Source organism: Nicotiana sylvestris, chromosome 8 (genome assembly GCF_000393655.2).
Source record: "Nicotiana sylvestris chromosome 8, ASM39365v2, whole genome shotgun sequence".
NCBI classification, from domain to species: domain Eukaryota; kingdom Viridiplantae; phylum Streptophyta; class Magnoliopsida; order Solanales; family Solanaceae; genus Nicotiana; species Nicotiana sylvestris.
Window position 1 is genome coordinate 135,638,984 of NC_091064.1, and position 19,546 is coordinate 135,658,529.

Genomic DNA, 19,546 nt, shown 5'->3' on the forward strand with positions numbered 1-19,546 from the left:
GAAGCTAATAACATCTTTGGACTTGCAAATTTATGGATCAACAGGATCCGAGTTTTATTCTGGTTTTTGGCCATGTAGTTCCGTGATTGTTTTTTAGTTGATTTATAAAAATTTGATAAAAATTAAAACTTTTTTATTTAGAATTGATTTCTATAGCTTTATTTGACATCGTTGAGTGTTATTTAACTAGATTTGGGATGTTGAGATGTTGGGGATATAGGAAAAAATATTTTGGAAGGTTCAAGTCTGCTTTTAAAAAGATAAATATCCTGGCTAATCACAATTTGAGGAATTTCTAAAAAATGAATGTATGCCCTACATGCTACATATTTTGAGTGGGCACATACACAAAGTGATGAACGTATATACGAGTTCCATGGTTTATTCATCATCTGGGATAACTTTTTATGAGATTTTATGCCTCGTCTAATTATATGTCTCTACTTGTATATTTTATGTCATTTATGACTATTTGAGCATTTTATTTATTCTAGAATAATATTATAGATATCCTTCACATGCTAGTTTAACATTATGAATTTTATATATTTGCTTAAATGGTAGAACTGCATAGTTATACACCATTTTCTTATATGCACTATGCTAGATTATAGATCATGTTGTCATTATTCAGCTGAGACTATTTGGGCATATATAAGGCCCCGTCAAAAAAATTCCCTAATGATTTATGACTTTAAATAACACATAGTTTCTTCAAACATAAGTTGTATCACATTAAGCAAATGAGCTCCAAATTCACTTTTGATCAAAACATTAGATTCTTATGTAAATTATAGAGCCATAGCAAAAGAAATCGTCGAATTTGGACATCGTATGAGAGAGTTATGCCTATTTCCAAGTGAAATATAAACGATTTCCCATCGCCACTCCCCAGGGTAGAGTGGGGCGCTATCCCTAGCACTGGGAATCTTCAGGTTCTGGAACCAGCGCCGAGGCAGTGGCCCACGCTACTTTTGGCGCCCGTAACATTATATACTTATTTCGGGGTTCATTTTTCCCCATTTCTCTTGGTCGAACTTTGGGGTTTTCCTCCACTCTCTCAAGACCTCAAACTTCCCCTATCTCCAAGGTGAGTAATCCCTACTAATTTGGTGTTTCATTCTATTAATTACATCCTAAAACTAAATAAATCCTCCATAAAATCCTTAGATTTTCAAGAACTCAAAAGGAGGGTTTTGCAAAATATCTTCCAAAAGGTAATCCTACACCCTTAGTCTTACATTCATGGATTTATTATGGGAATATGAGTATGGATTAAGTATTGGAACTCATGAGATGGTGATTGGAAGCCATAATTTCTCGATTTAAATACATAATCATTGTAGAGAATGAAAGGTAGTTATTTGATGAAATTTTGTTTGTTGGGTGTGGATGGATGGTCATGCATGCAATGTTGGAAGTTATAAAATGTTTAAGAATGATGTTGGGGGGGGGGATAAATTTTTGGTAAATGATTGTAGTTGGATGATCTAATTCTATGCCTATGAGATGTAGAGATTTATGCTTACTATATGTTTGATAAAGTGTCTAAATGGCATAAACTATGGAATTTGTTACTAATGATGGTTACATTACATGTTGATATTCTAGATTGAACTTACTTAGTGTAGCAGATCAATGTAGTACCATTAAGGGACAAATTTCAGGTATGTTAGCTAAACCCTTTTCTTAGAATTGAACCCCGCAATATCCATATAAGTCCCGAGTTGCTCATTGTGAATTGATTAACCCAGATAAGCTTGTGTCAAAAGACATCCTTGATCAATATGTAATTAAAATGCTTTTGTTATGTTGAACTACTATATGATAATGTGTTCAAAGTAGGTGTTGCTTATCTAAATACTATGGCTTCAAGTTGCGTTTCAAATGATAGCTAATGCCAATTGTGAAAGAAATCTCAATGCACTTAAGACTCTTGTCTGCTCATATGTATGCTTAATGTCTTGAACATAAATGCCTTACTGTTAAAAACCCGTGATGATGGTTGAAAGTAAAAAGGTGTGCATGAAATACAAAACATGAAATACGAAACACGAAACGTGAAATGTCAAATATGAATCACGGCCAACGTGCCAAGAGAAATAATAAAATTATGAACACTAGTGCCAATAAAATGAAGAGATGTGCATGAAGTATAAAATGGGATGTTTGATAGAGAAGGATGATGTCTCGGATGAGATGGCCTAGACGATCGGGTCGTGATCGGATGTCATGCCGCACACATAATTGTAATTGTGCTAGAAATTGTAATTTAAATCGGCATTCATGATTGTGATTGTGGTTGATGTCCCACGGGATATGGCCTAGCCGATCGGGCCATGATCGGACGCCTTTCCGCACACATGGTGGTGACCGTATTGGAAATTATAATTGAAATTTTGATTGTGGTTGATGTCTCACATGAGACGGCCTAGCCGGTCGAGTCGTGATCGGATGCCATATCGCACACATGGTGGTAACTGTGATGGGAATTGTAATCAAAATGGTGAATAATAGTATATCAGTACTAAAGATTTCCAACTTAAAATATGTCAATTTTCTTGAAAACGCATCTTACTCCTAGTTTTATATTTGGTAATTATTTAAGGCTTTAACGGATATTATGATTGTCCTTACTTGCATTACTACTCGTTCTTTTGAGATGGCGTATAGTCATATATACTACTACTATTCGACAATACTAACATTCCTTTTTCGGGGGCACTACATCTTTAATGGATGCAGGTGGTTCCACAACAGGTGGCATTGATCAGTGATAGCGGTAAACTCTCTTCCTAGTTGACTTGGTGAGCCCCACTTCTCTCGTGGTCATATATCTTTTATTCATGAATTGTTGTGTCTGAGGTATAATCGGGGCCTTGTTGCCAACATTATCATTGTACTCTTTGTATTTATTAGATGCCCCGTAGACACAGTGTGGGTTGTATATTGGTTTTGGGAATGTGAAACAAGTCATGTTATGATTGAATCACTTGTTCCACTTCGAACCATGAAAGTGTGTGTATTTTGAGACTTATTAAATGAAGTAACTAAGGGTAAAGAAATTGGTATTGTATACTTTATCTCCTTATTTGCTAATTAATGAAGATATGTATTCCATTTATTCATGAGTGAGTTTGGGTAGAAAGTATCTAATAAGCTTTCTTGATCGGGTTCACTCGGTTGAGTGTCAGTCGCGCTCCCCGAGTTTGGGGCGTGACAGACTTGGTATCAGAGCCTAAGGTTTAATGTTTCCTAAGATGTCTCAGAGCGTGTCTATTAGAGTCCTTCTTCTTGGTGTGTTGTCGACCACATCTATAAGTTGGAGGCTACATGGACATTTAGGAATGTTACCCTTCTTAAACACACCAGATTGTGTGATAAAGCTTGATTATAAGATTGTCTTCTAACTCGTGCGTTAAGTTTCAAGGTAAGTTTAAACGCTCTTTCGTCTATTCCAATTAATGGTGTCATATGACTTGACAAATGGGCAAATTCTTGAATATTAAAGAGATGACACATGTATCATATTGAATGAATGATATGGACATATAAGATAAGTGCATAGTACAACGAGCATACTTTATATGAGGAAAGCGTTAAAAGTGATTACCCCCTCCAAAGAGACATTAACTTGATAAATGAGACGTAAGCTTAAATAGCACATGTGGATAATGTAGGAAGCATTATATGACCCTAAGGAGAAAAAGAAAATTTGTTATATAAGCTTCTGATATATGAAAGGCATGACCAGGAGATTAATAATGAGAGTGTAAGTCTCTCACAGGAGACAATAAGTTATGAAAGGAGAGTCAATTGCACCCACAATGAGGAGACCCTTGTATTATGAATTTTATAAGAATCCAGAAATATACGAAGTTGTGTTACACTCCTAAAGGATATTGACATGAGGCAATTAGAATCCCAAGCCTGTATGGCCGGATAAGAGTATAGCACTTGTGAGATTAATACCATGGAGACTTAAATCTACCTAATAGTCGATCATATATATAAGGGCTAGATACATGAGACATATATCCCTCAGGTTGCTAAATTCAAGACTTCTGTCAAAATCCGGGACATTTGCCCCAAGTGGGGGAGGAAGGGCCATAGTGAGGCCCCTTTAATTACAATGAAACAAGAGTAAGACCATGTAGCTATGATATTTGAATATTTTGTTGAAGACATGTGTAGTCTAGAAAAGAGATAATGGGTAACGTTATTCTCTAAAATGATATGCTAATGATAGACCACTAGTACTCCAATAAGGTGGAAGGTTAAGGAAGGTAAATTCTTCATATATGGCAATGCAAATGACAGGGTCAACGATCCAAGAAACTAAAAGTAATGTTTGTAAAGGGATTTTATACTTGTTAGAGGGTTAGGGACAATGGAACCCAAGGAAGTAGTATAGGTCAAATGTGAAAGGTTGCAATTTTTTAGGATGGGTTAATCATGGATTTGTGATTTACCTAAAGTTCCAAGGCTTTAAGAAAGGCGGAAGGAGTGGGAGAAATAAATGTGATGCTATAATAACCCAAGGGTGCATTTGTACTTGATGAACAATCTCTTAAGAATATTACAAGCAAGGAAGTGTTAACTGATATGCAGATGAACACACTTTCCCATAGATATCCCAAAAAATGTTGAGAGGTGAATAATTTATTATTCATCATTGATCATAAAGAGCCATCATCAAGACCCTTATGACTGTTAGTCCTTCATCGATTGTCCTAGATCAAGCCCATCTAGCTCGACCTCGAGGCCCCGCTTAGGCTGGTCCGAGACCCCGACTTGCAGCGTTCGGTTTGAATAAGCACACTGCCTCTTACTCTTACTTTACTTTCTTAGCTCATACTTAGCATATATTGCATTACAACTAGTATATAAGCAAATCACGTATTTTTAGAACCACTAAATCAAATCTAATTCTAATTACCATTTCAAGGTAAACAGTTTGGCGCCCACCGTGGGGCTAAAAATAATAGTGATTGTTTTAGTGCTAGTTTACTGAAAAACACAAGTTATTCTTCACACTTTTTCTTGTCCAAGAATCTTTGATTTCAGGTCAAAATGTCTTACTCAGTGAATGCACATGAAAATAATGGTCTTGAGGACCTTGGAGAGAATGGTGTAGTTGTTCCAAGCGTCGGTGTACCACTTCAAAACCCTGAGGTTGCACCAGAGCCAATCCTCGTGGATGTGGTGTCATGCAATGCCTAGCAAGTCAATATAAGCTCCCACACTAACGGGAGTACACGCTAAGAAAACCAACAAGAAGCTCAGAGAACCCCAACTCGGGAGGAATGAGAGGTTAGCCTTCACGCCATTTTTGAGATGTTATAGGCACAATAGCTGGGGATTGCTCAACTGCAAATCCACTCAAAAACTCCAAGCACAGCAGCACCGAAAATGGCTCCTCGAGCCAAATATGTACCAAAAAGATCGAGCAATACCGAGTCAGTAGCCGACCCCGGTATTATGAAGATCTCGAGGACCTCACAAAGAGGATTGAATCAGGCGAAAAGATTATAGAAGCTAATGACAAAAAGGTGGAGACCTATAATTCAAGGGTCGACCAGATCCCGAGCGTACCCCCAATTCTATAGGGTGTAGATTCAAAGAAATTCATAAAAAAGCCATTCCCATCAAGTACTGCTCTGAAGCCCATCCTCAAAAAATTCAAAATGACCGATCTCTCGAAGTACAACGGAACCTCAGACCCCAACGAGAACATCACTTCTTACACTTGTGCTATAAAGGGAAATGACCCGAAGGACGAGGAGATTGAATCCGTCTTGTTGAAAAAATTCGAAGAAACAATTTCAAAAGGGTCCATGATGTGGTATCACAACCTATCCCCGAATTTGATAGACTTATTTGCCATGCTGGAAGATTCTTTTATAAAGGAACATGCCCGTGCCATCAAGGTTGCTACAGAGAAATCCGACGTTTTCAAAATTGAACTGAGAGAAAACGAGATGCTACGTGAGTTTGTATCTCACTATCAAATGGAACGAATGGAATTACCACCAGTATCCAATGGTGGGCAGTATAGGCTTTCACGCAAGGTTTGAACGAACAAAGATTGATAGCCTCAAAGCGGCTAAAGCAGAACTTGGGCGGATATCCACAACCGGTATCAATCAAAGATTAGGGTCGAGGACGACTAACTAGGAGCCCCCTCGAGTTCAGTATAACCTAGCGGGATCCTAGCAATAGAACAAAATCCAAACAAGGAAAGGTACCAACCATACACTGAAGATCAAAGAAATGCCCCAAGGCGCAACATACCCCGAAATGACCGAAGGGCAGATCAAGGTCAGAATCCTCAGGGACTTGTGAGCAAAGCCGGATTTGAAAGACATGCAGGACCGACGGAGGCACCCCGAATATCTGAGTACAACTTCAACATTGTTGTTTCAGACATCGTATGAGCCATAGGTAAAATCAAAGATACCAGGTGGCCAAAATCCATACTATCAGATCCGTCGCAAAGGAAACCTAACCTGATGTGTGAATTTCATGGCACGTACGGTCATAGGACCGAAGATTGCAGACAGCTCCGAGAAACAATAGCCTAACTAATTAACAAAGGGCACCTCTTAGAGTTCCTCAGTGTCCGGGCCAAAAATCAATTTCAAGAATGTGAGGCGAATAGGAAAAATGAAACAAAAGAGCCACAACACGTCATCCACATGATCGTTAGAGGAATCGACATCCCATATGAACCCATTGTCAAACGAACAAAAATATCCATCAACAGGGAAAAGTGAGCTCGAGGTTACATACCCGAGGACGCTCTCATATTCAACGAAGAGAACATCGAGACCTTGTCTTAGCCTCATAATGACGCATTAGTAATTTCTTTTCTTGTGAATACATTTGAAATTCAACATGTACTTGTGGATCCAGGTAGCTTGCCCAACATTAGCTTGTCGAGGGTGGTGGAGCAGCTCGGACTGCTAGACTAGATCATGCCCGCTTCTCGAGTCAACGGATTTAACATGGCGAGTGAGACAACAAAAGGGGAACTCAACCCTCCCGGTCAACGTGGCCGGCATAACCCAAAATGTCAAGTTTCATGTCATCGAATGAGACATGAGATAAAATGCCTTGCTCAGAAGGCCATGGATACACTGTATGAGAGCAATACCATCAACCCTTCATCAAATGATGAAGTTTCCAACAAAGTACGGAATAAAAACTATATATGGGGAGCAACATGCAGCAAGAGAGATATTCGCGGTTCACGATGTGGTACCAACATCGACACCTTCAACATCGAAGAAGACAAAGGATAAGCAAACAACAAAGTAGCAATTGCAAGCTACATTCTCGGCGCAAAAGACCGTACCGCGTCCTCAGAGCAAGCTGTTGAAGTATATCGAGGCTCGAGCACCATCACAACTAAGATATAACCGTCTCCCTTTTTATTTACACCTTACACTAACCTATGTGTAGGCGTCCGATTAAGAAGAATCGAAGCACCTTCCAGCTTGAAGACCTAGGTTTTAAAGAATGCATTTCACTCTTTTCCTTCGATCGGATTTTATCCCAAGAAGGGTTTTACCGGCAAGGTTTTTAATGAGGCAAAATCTATATGCTACCTAAGGAGAACTTAACAAGTATTAATGGCTTCTCTTCAATCAACCTCGAATACTGGGGGACATCCCCCCGGGAGATCATCTCCCCAAAAAAATCAAGGCGAACTAAAGAGGGTCTCAATAGAAAAAATATGTATCGAGCCAAACAGTCGAAAGAACCGGGTCCTCATAGAACAATCGAACCCTCAACGGCGAAAACTATGTATACTTGTACCAAGTAATCAAGGAATATTTTTTGATTTTTTACCAACAAAACACTTTGAGCTTCAAAGAATTTTACTATTCTCACAAGAAATGACTGCAAGGCCAGAAATTTCCCGAACACTCGGGAACTGACAACAAAAACTCGAAGCCATAAAACCTCCGAGACGGAAACTTCGAGCTCATAAGACCTTAATGAGGCAACACCAAAACATGGCTCCCGAGCCAAAAACTCTTGATGTCTCGGGGACTGTCGCCGACTGTCACCTCATCGAGCTATCAAAAACTCGAGGCCCTAATACCCCAAGTGGGCAACCTTGAGCCCGAAAGGCCTACATAAGGCAATACTAAATCTGTAAGACCTCAAGCAAGGCATGAATTATACTTGTACCAAGTAACCCATCTGTAAGACCTCAAGTAAGGCATGTTCAAATTTATAAGACCTTACAAAAGGCATAATCCCGATCTTAAAGTCAAGGCTATATATTCGAACTTCTAAGACCCCTAAAAAGGCATACCCTCTATATAAACGCTGAGGCTACCACACTAGGGGACTAAAAGGCTACGACCAAACATAATGACTACGGTCATAAGGCTACGACAAAAATAACATGACTCGAGGATGCCCGACCATCGCCATAAAATCACAAGACTTCAATTACTTCGAAAAAACTTCGACAAGAACCGGTTAATCAGGCTACCCTCAGCATAAGCAAAAGATCTTCGATCATATCAGCTCCAAATAATAAAAAGGCTTCGAGACTGTGAGCACGTGATTTTTGCTTCACGGAAACTACTACAAAAGAAATCGGAAAAGAAATAAAACAAGTTACCTTCGGGTACAATTTTGAGGATTTGTGTGACATTTTGATAATTGTTTTGACCGTAAATGTTCGCCTTGCTATAGTTTAAAAATACAAAATTACATAGTGCATGAATTTAGGAAAAATGGTACATATGGGAATAAATTAACCATTATTTGGTTTTCAAAAGCGAAAATCACAAAAATATACATTTTATTCTATTTTGTTGTCATGGTGTTTTTATTAAATGTTTTAATTCGTGTGATAACCGTGGTTAAGTGTTAATTAAATGATTTTAATTCGTGTGATAATCGTTGTTAAGTGTTAATTAATATTCGTGTAGTTTAATTTTGGGTTTTAGGAATTTTGTTTAATTGTAAGAATGAAGATGTCGGATTTGGGCCCAAAAATTCAACTGAAATTAGGCCCAAACCAACAAAATGACCCAGTCCAAAACCAGGCCTTACAGGAACGCCCCGAAACGACGCCGCATAGGGCGTTTGATCTGAGCCATCCATCTAGTCCAATCCAACGGTCCAAGATCCCTTTCAGCAACCCGTTTCCAAACCCGACCCAGTAACCGGTTCAAACCGACCCCCATCCAAGGCCAAACGGTGCCGTTCCACCTTAAGTGAAAGATCCTGGCTAACGATCTCACTCCATCCAACGGCCAGGATCTAATCGCCCATTACATATATAAGCCCAAACCTTTACCCAGCCCCCTATCCGAACACCCCCCTTCCATTGTCCCAAACCCAAACCCAAACCCCCGTTCCAAACCCTAGCCGCCCCCATACACTCTCACCATGAACCCGGCGGCAACGATGACGGTGACCACCAAAGTAACACCCATGATGCACCCAACCACCCTGAACAAGGATCTGCAAACCGTTGAGTTCGAATCAGTCCCCATCGTCTCGAATCTTCGTTTGAAGGTTCGAGCAAAACCCCGATCTATACCAACCCATCCCGGATTCATACCAGCAATTACCCTGCCCTCACTCGTGACCAAACCAAGCTTGATTTGGTCTGAATCCACCCACAAATCCTCAAGCCCCAAAATCGGACTGTTCGAACCCTAGAACACAAGAACTTTGGAATCCGGCCAGTTTAAACGGAGGGTTGGGGTTTAATAGACGTTAATCGAAGTGTTCTCGGTTGAGAACACCTCGATTAAAGTTTGTTCCACCTCAAATGGTCAAATCCAGTTCAGGCCTAGGTCGTTGGTTTTTGAGCTTCCACAGTGAGTTTTCCTTTTTTATTTTGTTTAAGTGTTGTTTGAGTTTGTCAGCATGTTTAATTAGTTTGTTTGATATTTCTGATGTGTTCTTTCAATTCCCTCCATCTTCGTAAGACCTTTTTATTTGGTCGATTATTCTTCTGCTTATTTGTTAAATACGTATGATGAGATACATATTCGATTTGATTAATATCGTCGAATAGATAATTCATATAGATTTCCTGTGTCGTTCAAAGTTGTTGAAAGCAGTTGATGCACTATTCATGTTGTTTGTTTAATCGACTGATTGTTCTATGTTATAATTAGTATAGTCGATTAGATAAATGTCGTCGATTAGTTTTATAGGACTGAATGTTCAAATATTCTGATTCGTATAGCTTCATATGATTGATCGAATCATTGTCGTTTAGCGGATTCTTTGACATTATCTGTGAATGGTTTGTAGCTGCAATGCAATAGCTAGAACTCAGTTTAGGGCAGCTTGGATTTGAACTTTCAGAAGTTCGAAATTTCCTGCTATTGTAGTAGGGTAAAGCAGTAATAATCAGGGGTTAACAGGGGTAGTTTGAGGGTCTGAAAAGACCAGAAATGTTTAGTTTAAGTTGGGCTGACATAGGGTACTGAAATATGATTAAACTAATACAATAGTGGGGAACAAAACTTGACAGCATGGGGTAATTGAATATTATAGGCTACCCCCATACCCTTGAGGCACAAAACACATGATAGCGGGCTGTCAGGAATGATGGGCATTTTTCTGATTAGTTTTAAGGGGGTATGGGCAGAGTAAGAAGGCAGCCTGATGCTTGACCATTTTTGGCCTATAAATAGGCTCATTTAGAACAAGTAGAGGGAGAAGACCAGGACTTCAGAATTTTAAAAGAAAATAAAAAGAGTGTTAAGGTTTTTTTTTTTGATCCTCATTCTAGGTTAAGCTTTACATCAAAAAGCCTCAACTTGTCTTTGCCTTTGAGTGTGTAACAAAAATCAGAAATCACTGCTTCTTGCACCAGTCTGTGTGCTGTTTGTACTACTGGATTTTCAGCTTGGTAGTATCTAGTTTTCTATTGGCTGAATACTGTTCCATCAGGCTACTCCTGGGATACTACTTTGGTTTTAAGAATCTGTCGCTACTGGTTATTCTTATTGGTTTCTTTGGGTTGTTGCTGTTTGGTTTTATGAAATTGCTGCCGGGTTTTCTCTTAAATTGTTGTTGAGCTTTGGTCTGTTTTTTTGGGCTATCTCTTTTACTGTTACTGGTTTGGGGTTGTTCGACTGAGTGTGCTGCTGTTTTCTGCTGTTGTTGTGTTGTTGCATATTGCTTTGCTGATCATTCCCTTTCTTCTTTTGCTTTCCTATACCAGGTACACGACTGATATACTGTCAATGTAAGCTGAAATTTGAAGCATGAATACAAAGAAAATTGGAAGAGCTGAAGTTATTTCGAATTAGCTTTAGAAATGTATTGAAAATAGGTTGTCTGCATGATAATTTACTTTCCCTAATAGAACTATGTGGTTAGCTGTGATGTAATTGAACTTTTATACCTATCATTTAGTTGGAAAACTCTATGTGTTGCTTATAATTGAAAGTGATTAATGTTGTAGTAGCCATGTTCTATTAGTTCATTATTATTTTGTCAAGAAGCATGTTAGGTACCCAATAGTTCCTTCTTTAAACAAATGGCATGTTTTAAGTTGGTAGGAATACGGCTTGATTAAGGCAAGCAGTACATCGCATTTCAGTTCCCCCCCCCCCCGTTTATAAATGTCAAACATAGATCAAATAAGTTGAATAAGCCCAATTGGAATAAGGGTGGCCCAGGCTGAGTTTAACTTTATGCACATTGGGCCTGGGCCCGTAATATCTAAATGACTGCCCATATACGCGTTTATGTGCGTATTTTGCAAATCATATTAGGAACCCGACTATAACTAACTTGTGAGCATGTAAATAAAGTTGAACCATTCTTCTTCTTTCATTATTCGAGACAAACTCAATAGGAAACATAGCCACTATTGGACGACCTTTTAAATAAAAATGAGATGAGCCTCGTCGAATAAAAATACAAAAATTGCGGGGCCCTCAGTAAACATTTTCTTTTAAAAAAAGGTTTAGACTTCGGGATGGACCGTTTAGTAAAATTTCACGGCCCTACCCAAAAGTAAATGATACGCTAGTCACTTTAGGCGCGCCTTTAATAATTTAATTTTCTTAAGTTCGGGTGCACATTTATGTGACCCAAATCCAAATCTCAGCGGAGTCAAAATGTGTCGACGACCACGGGTACATTGATTGTGATGCGGTTCGAGATACATTTTCACAACGTTGCAATTCCCCGTAAAATAATAATAAATAATAATGAAAGCGGTAAAGAGTTAAAATCTGCACATAAGTTCATATTTGCATAAAATCAGATAATCAAGCCGAACATAACAGCTGAGCGACCGTGCTAAAACCACGGAACTAGGGAATGCCTAACACCTTCTCCCAAGTTAACAGAATTCCTTATCCGGATTTCTGGTTCGCGGACTGTAATACAGAGTCATTCTTTTCCTCGATTCGGGATTAAATTGGTGACTTGGGACACCCTAAATCTCCCAAGTGGCGACTCTGAAATAAACAAACAAATCCCGTTTCGATTGTCCTTTAATTGGAAAAACTCCTTCACCCCTCGCGGGGGCGGAAAATGGAGGTGTGACAGCTCTGGCGACTCTGTTGGGGATTTGGTAACCCAGAACCACTGGTTCAGGGTTAGAAATTCGAGCATAGAATAATTATTCTATTTGGCTTTGTTTATTATCTGATATTTTTATGTGATATGTGCTTCATGTGCAAAATGATGTGTGTTACCGCTTTGATATTATTTGACTGTATATATAAACTGTGCCGAAACCCTTCTCTTCTTACCTTCGGGGATGCAACTCACTGGTTTGAGACTCCCTATTCTATTAGTGTCATGCCCAAGTAGAAAGAGGCTCGAATAAGTTACAAAGCCGGACGACCCCGCGGGTCCCCGGTACATAGCCCCCTCCTCGACTCGAGTTGTCTGCTCGGGTAAGCCAGGTCTAGAACAAAGCCCAGTTTGAAACTTAGTAAAACATGACTTCATGCCGGATCCCTAGTATGAAACGTTTATTTGCATCACGTGGCATTTGACTTAGGGGGATCAACACAGGGGTTGGGCCCATCTAGGAAAAGCAACCTGGAACAAAAAGACCATCCTGCTGCATCTTGTCTGTTGGCGCATTTAATTTGCTTCGAATTTGCATGTTGACCGGTGGGTGAAAAAGGGAATTTTGAAAAATTGAGAGCTGCTCATTTAATAAAAACCAATGTCCAAATAATGTGAGAACGCTGCCAAAATTTTGATTTTTGAAGAAAGAAAATTGGATTCGTGATTTAATTAATTTTTCTTACCCGAACTACGTCGGTTTGATTCTCACCGGATGTGAGATATGTAGGCAACCCTCATCGGGTCCAACTTCCTATTTTTGCAAGAAACAAATAAAAAAAAACAAATGACAAAACATTGCCGCTATCATGAAAAAGTCAGGTGATGCCATTTTTGCGAAAATAGCTGAATGTTCCAAAAAGGGACGCCGGAAGGCTGTCTTTGCACAAACAGACACCTTTGGCCATTTTTCTTACCTGTTGGCCAGATTAAAACCCCACAGCCTTAATATCTTCATCCCTGAAGAGCTGAAAGGCCGTATTTGGAAAATCAGTCTTTCTCTTCTCAAAATTAAGGAAAATGGGAAAAATAGTTTTGGAGTCAAAATAAAGATTTTTGCTTTTGTCTAAATCACCTTAATAAATGTGCAGAATGAGCACGAGTAAGAGTTCATCTGGGGCCATTATAAACAGAGTCCCTTTCGGCTTACGCATGTGGTGGAACGATTTGGAAGAATCAGGGCGAGACACAGTCATGATATACCGAGGAAACTTGGTTGGATTACTGGACATCGATCCGCGATGGGACATTATAAGGGCTTTAATTTCATTTTGGGACCCAGCACACAATGTATTTCATTTCTCAGACTTTGAGCTCACACCAACGCTAGAGGAACTGGTAGGGTACATCGGATGTCCTAAAATCCCTATGAGAGAGCAGTATCTTATTGCACCAAGGGCCGTGACTATACACAGATTCCTAGACACCGTGAAGATCCACAGAACTGTACACCACCCAGAGTTATTAGAAGGCTTTTGTAGTTTGGCATTCCTGTACGACATGTACGGTCATCTTGGAGGATTCAACAATCCTGAGAGCAAGATCTACAGCGGGGAAAGCCGGCTGAAATGGGAAAGACATAGGTGTATTGCTTTTATGGTAGCCTTTCTGGGTTTTCTGGTATTCCCTAGAAAGGATGGGAAAATTAACATACAAATCACTGGGGTCGTCAGCACTTTGCTCAAACAAGACAATAGCACTCTGGCACCGATGATAATAGCAGACATCTTCCGCGCTCTCACTGTTTGCAAAACCGGAGGAGGTTTCTTTGAGGGATGCAATATGCTACTGCAAATGTGGATGATAGAGCACCTATGTCATCGCCCTCAGTTTCTGAAATATGGGTCATCACAAAAGACTTGTATAGAAGAGTTTTCCACCAGGATCGACGGGTTCAGCCTGCCAGAAGGGGTCGCTGAATGGGTCACTCTACTGCGTTCCGTCTCAGCAAACCAGATAGAGTGGGCATTTGTGTGGCTACCCATAGATGAGATCATACACATGTCAGCTGTCGAATCTCATTTGTTGTTGATGAGTCTCAAAAGTATCCAGCCTTATGCGCCATACAGAGTATTGAGGCAGTTGGGGCGATGTCAAATAGTCCCAAAGGAAGAGGATCTTAGTAGCCAGTTGGTCGAAATCGGGCCCGGTGGGCAGTTCCCTGAAGTAGTCGTTCGGAGAATCTGGAATGAATGTCAAACCCTGAAAGTAGATACTTGTGTACAAAATTGGGCCAAGGGCGAAGTATCGCCAAAATACCTCACATGGTACAGAAGAGAACTTGAGCACCAAATACCAACTAAGAGAGCTCACGTCCAAGACTTTGCAGAATCGTCGCAAGCACAATGGGGTTGGCAAACTAAAACATCAAATTGAGGTGCTTAAATATCAAAGCAGCTTGCAAATTGATGCTGATACAGGGGAGAAAAGCAAGTTGACTCAAGAAAACAAGGCCTTGAGAGCCCGAATCCGCCAAGACAGAAAGAATGCCGGTGACCAACAGAAAAATCGGTCCAATGAGAGGTTGATAGCAGAGCTGAGGAGTCAGGTCAGCAAAAGCCGAGAGGACTTGGGGAGATCTGAAGCTTGCATAACAAGAATGAGGGTCAGATGGGCAAAAGGTACAATGGCCCAGAGGAAGCATCTGCAACAAGTCATAAGGGATTTTGAAATGAGCATCGGGATATTAAGGAAAATGAACTCCACTCTTCAAGAGCGGATCTTCAAACAAGCCCGAGATGCCCAAGCTGACAGAAGGCGTTGTTATGATGTGATGAACGGAATGGAAAAACAAATGGAAAGGTTCCAGGATGGACTCGCCGACAATGCTCAAACACTGGGACTGAAAAACTGGCAAATAGAGCAATTATTCAGGGAAAGGGACAGCATCCGATATAGGATTGACGAGATTGGACACTACATTTACATGAGATGCTTGGCATGTGAGTAGATGCCTCATGATACCCTACTAGCCTCCGTCATGGGCTATGTTCACCGGATCATGAATGAGTTGAAAAGCTTACAAATAGGTCTCACACCAAAGCCTGCGGAAAGGCCAAACGATGCCTCGCGAGCACCTAAGTTGAAATCCTTAATGTATCCCTAGTTTGAGTCTTGTTTGTTGACTTTATGGGTCCGTTATCTTCCCATATGTTGTTTTTTGTTTCTTTTATCGAGTCAGGTTAAGAATTTTGGAATCTGTACTATTGCTGTTCTTTGTTTAAAATAAGTAGTTTGTAATAGCAAATTTTGGTGATGAATTGAATGATTCCAAAAGAATTTTGCATCTTTACTTTGTGGCAGAACTACGCCCGGTCTGATTTACGCGGGGACGTGATACGTAGGCAATAAACATAAGATTCGATCGCCACTAAAAAGAAAGAAAAAGAAAAAAAGGAAGAAAGAAAGAAAAAGGAAAAAGAGAGAAGGAAAAAAGAAAAGAATAATAGAGAGAAAAATGGGGGGGGGGGGGTTCCCAAAACACTTTAAAGGCACAAATAAAGCAAGTCGGGATGACACATGCGTTTGAAGCAAAAACATGTTAGAAATGGTTAACTGTTTAGGAAGCATTGCATCCCCACTATGCTATTACCAAATCTGTTAAACTCTAACGCTAACAAGTTTGTTGTTTTCCACAAATATCAGACAGTTAGTCGTTAAAGTGTTCTGGTAACACACCCTTATCAGACCAGATCCAAGTGACCTGTACCAATAATCATGAGTACTTGGGAAAACAGTACCGAGGAAGAAAGGCTAGTAAGCCAGTTGTTGAAAGAAGCGATGGAGAAGATAGAAAGGATGGGATTAGAGATGAATGCGATGCAGTTAGCCTTGGCTAAAGTACAAAAGAGCCCTGAACACCCGCTGCTCTTACACCAGGGCATGTGCTGGAATACCCTCACCCTGGCCCTTCAACAAACCTCCCGAATCACCGCTATTATCAGGAGAGAAGCCCCTATGATTCACAAGCTCCACCGCCCCATCAACCTTTCCCACCACCAAATGTTCCCACCTTTATGGTACCCACACCAGCCACACTACAAAGATCAACTAGTGCGCCGTTGTTTCAGGCTCACGATACGCAATACTATCCCCCTGAACCCACATTCAATGCACCAGAACCCCATACCTATAATCCGCATGTGGAGGTACCGGCGGAGATTGAAAAGCCGATTAAGGTCCCAGAGCAAGATGAGGTAATGAGGAAGTTCAAAAGCCTGGAGCAATCCTTCAGGAGCATGCCCTTTTCCGGACGTGGCCTACAAGGATCTATGCCCTTTTCCGGACGTCCAACTCCCGACAGGATTCAAGATGCCTAAGTTTGACTTAAATGAAGGGCACGGTGATCCTATGGCACATTTGCGGGGCTTTTGTAGCAAAATGAGAGGCGCAGGCAGCAAAAATGAGCTACTGTTAGCTTATTTTGGTCAAAGCTTAAGTGGATCGGCATTGGAATGATATACTAGGCAAGATCCCAGCAGATGGTACACTTGGGATGATCTAGCGCAGTCTTTCGCGGGTCACTTTCAATACAATCTCGAGATAGTCCCTGACCGTCTTACATTATTAAGGACCGGAAAGAAGCCTGGGGAAAGCTTTCGTGAGTTTGGTTTCCGCTGGAGAGAACAGGCAGCCAGGGTTGATCCTCCCATGAGAGAGGGAGAAATGGTGGACTACTTCCTGCAAACGCTGGACCCAACTTACTTTGGTCACTCGGTGACGACGGTTGGAAAATCCTTCAATGAAGTAGTAAATATAATGGTTATGATAGAGGAGGGGCTGAGGTCTGATAAAATCCTGAATTACTCAGCGGTCAAGGTAACGACCCAGGCTATTCAGAGCGGCACGGGAGGTGCGCTTGGAAGGAAGAATAAAGAAGAAGTCGCCACGGTTGAGGCAGGCAGTTGGTCCAGGTCCGGCAAACCATACTACAACCAACCCATATCCCACAGGCCAAATTACCCATATAGCCCGCCACAACACTACTATCCATATCAAGAACCACACTTCTCCGTGCACCAAGCCCAAACATAGACTCAGCCTCCGGTTCGCCCGCAATGGCGCGCGCCGGCTCCCCAAAACACATATGCACCACCACAGAACACATACCTTCCACCACAAAACACTTATCCTCCACCAAGGGCATACAGGAACCCTCCAAGGGCGGGCTTTCGAGGAAGTCAAGCTGCTAGAAATGACAGGCTACAGAGGCATAGAGCTTTTACTGAGTTGGGAGAGACCTATACCACCGTGTTCCGCAAATTGAGGAAGCTAGGTTTGGTGAGTCCTATCGAGCCTAGAGAGCTAAATCCCCCACCCCAAAATTTGGACCGATCGATAAGCTGCGAGTACTGCTCAGGAATGCTAGGGCATGATACCGAAAAATGTTGGAGATTGAGGCATGTGATACAAGATTTTATTGATGCCAACAAGATCGAGGTCCAGACGGCAAATTCACCCAACATCAATCAGAACCCACTGCCAGTACACCGCGAAGCTCACATGATCGAGTTGGTATATAAGTAAGGAGAGCCGAGGAAGCCCTCATAGACTGTGATGATGATCCAGGCTGCTCCGAAAGAAGAATCAACCGGTGGGAAACCAGGGGTACAGTTGAAGGGGGAAGATGTCGAGCCAATGGTGATATTAGGGAAGAATCCATCCCCCACAACAAGGAAACCAGAACCAGCCTAATTCGTAGTGTCGGGGACATCATCCACACTCGTAGTTGTGTTAAAAGGGGTCTACAGGGAACTGGTCACCATAAAGCCGGTAGTCCAATTGCCAGTGATTGATAGCAAGGTCATGCCTTGAAAGTATGAAAAGGCAGTGGTAATGTACAAGGGAAAGCAAGTGGAGGAGGATAGTTGTGAGGCGCAGGGACTGACTCGATCAGGACGGTGTTTTGCTCCGGTGGAGTTGAGAAGGTCCAACCCAGCAGTAGCGAAGAAACCCGTGTCGGAAGAAGAGGCGGAGGAATTCTTGAAAAAGATGAAAGTGCAGGATTATTTTGTTGTTGAATAGTTGAAGAAAACACCAGACCAGATCTCGTTGTTATCACTATTGATCCATTCGGATGAGCATCGCCGGGCCCTGATGAAGATACTGAATAAAGCTCATGTGCCCAATGAAATTTTAGTATACCACCTTGAAACAATTGCCAACAAAATTTTTGAGGTAAACAAGGTAACGTTCTCGGATGACGATCTGCCAGTGGAAGGCACGGAACACAATAAAGCTCTCTACTTGACTATCAAATGTGAAGAATCGGCAGTCACTCGGGCATTGGTGGATAACGGTTCGAGTGCCAATATTTGTCCATTATCCACCCTGAACCAGTTGAAGATTGACCATGGTAAAATCCACAAGAACAACATTTGTGTCTGAGGATTTGACGGAAGTGGAACAGCCACCGTGGGGGATATTATACTTGAATTGACCATCGGCCCGGTCAAGTTTACTATGGAGTTCCAGGTATTGGATGCCGCAGTGTCTTATAACCTGTTGTTAGGATGACCGTGGATCCACGCAGCCAAAGCGGTGCCATCCACCTTGCATCAAATGGTAAAGTTCGAATGGGACAGACAAGATGTCGTGCTGCATGGGGAAGACACTGCGTGCACCATAGGAGGCGCCATTGTGCCCTTTATAGAAACCAATGATGACAAAGGTCCCTGGGTTTACCAGATTTTCGATGCAGTGTCAGCAAACAAGATTCCCGAGGGTGAAATCATTCCACACCCCAGGGTAGCTTCCGCAACGGTCATGATGGTTTCAGAGATGCTGGGTAATGGGTTTGTGCCAGGAAAATGCCTGGGGGCTGAGCTTCAGGGGATTGTTCAACCTGTCTCCTTGCACAAGAATTTAGAGACCTTTGGATTGGGGTTCAAACCGACTGCGGCAGATGTAAAGCGAGCATAGAAAATGAAGAAGAAAGTTTGGGTTCTTCCCAAACCCGTTC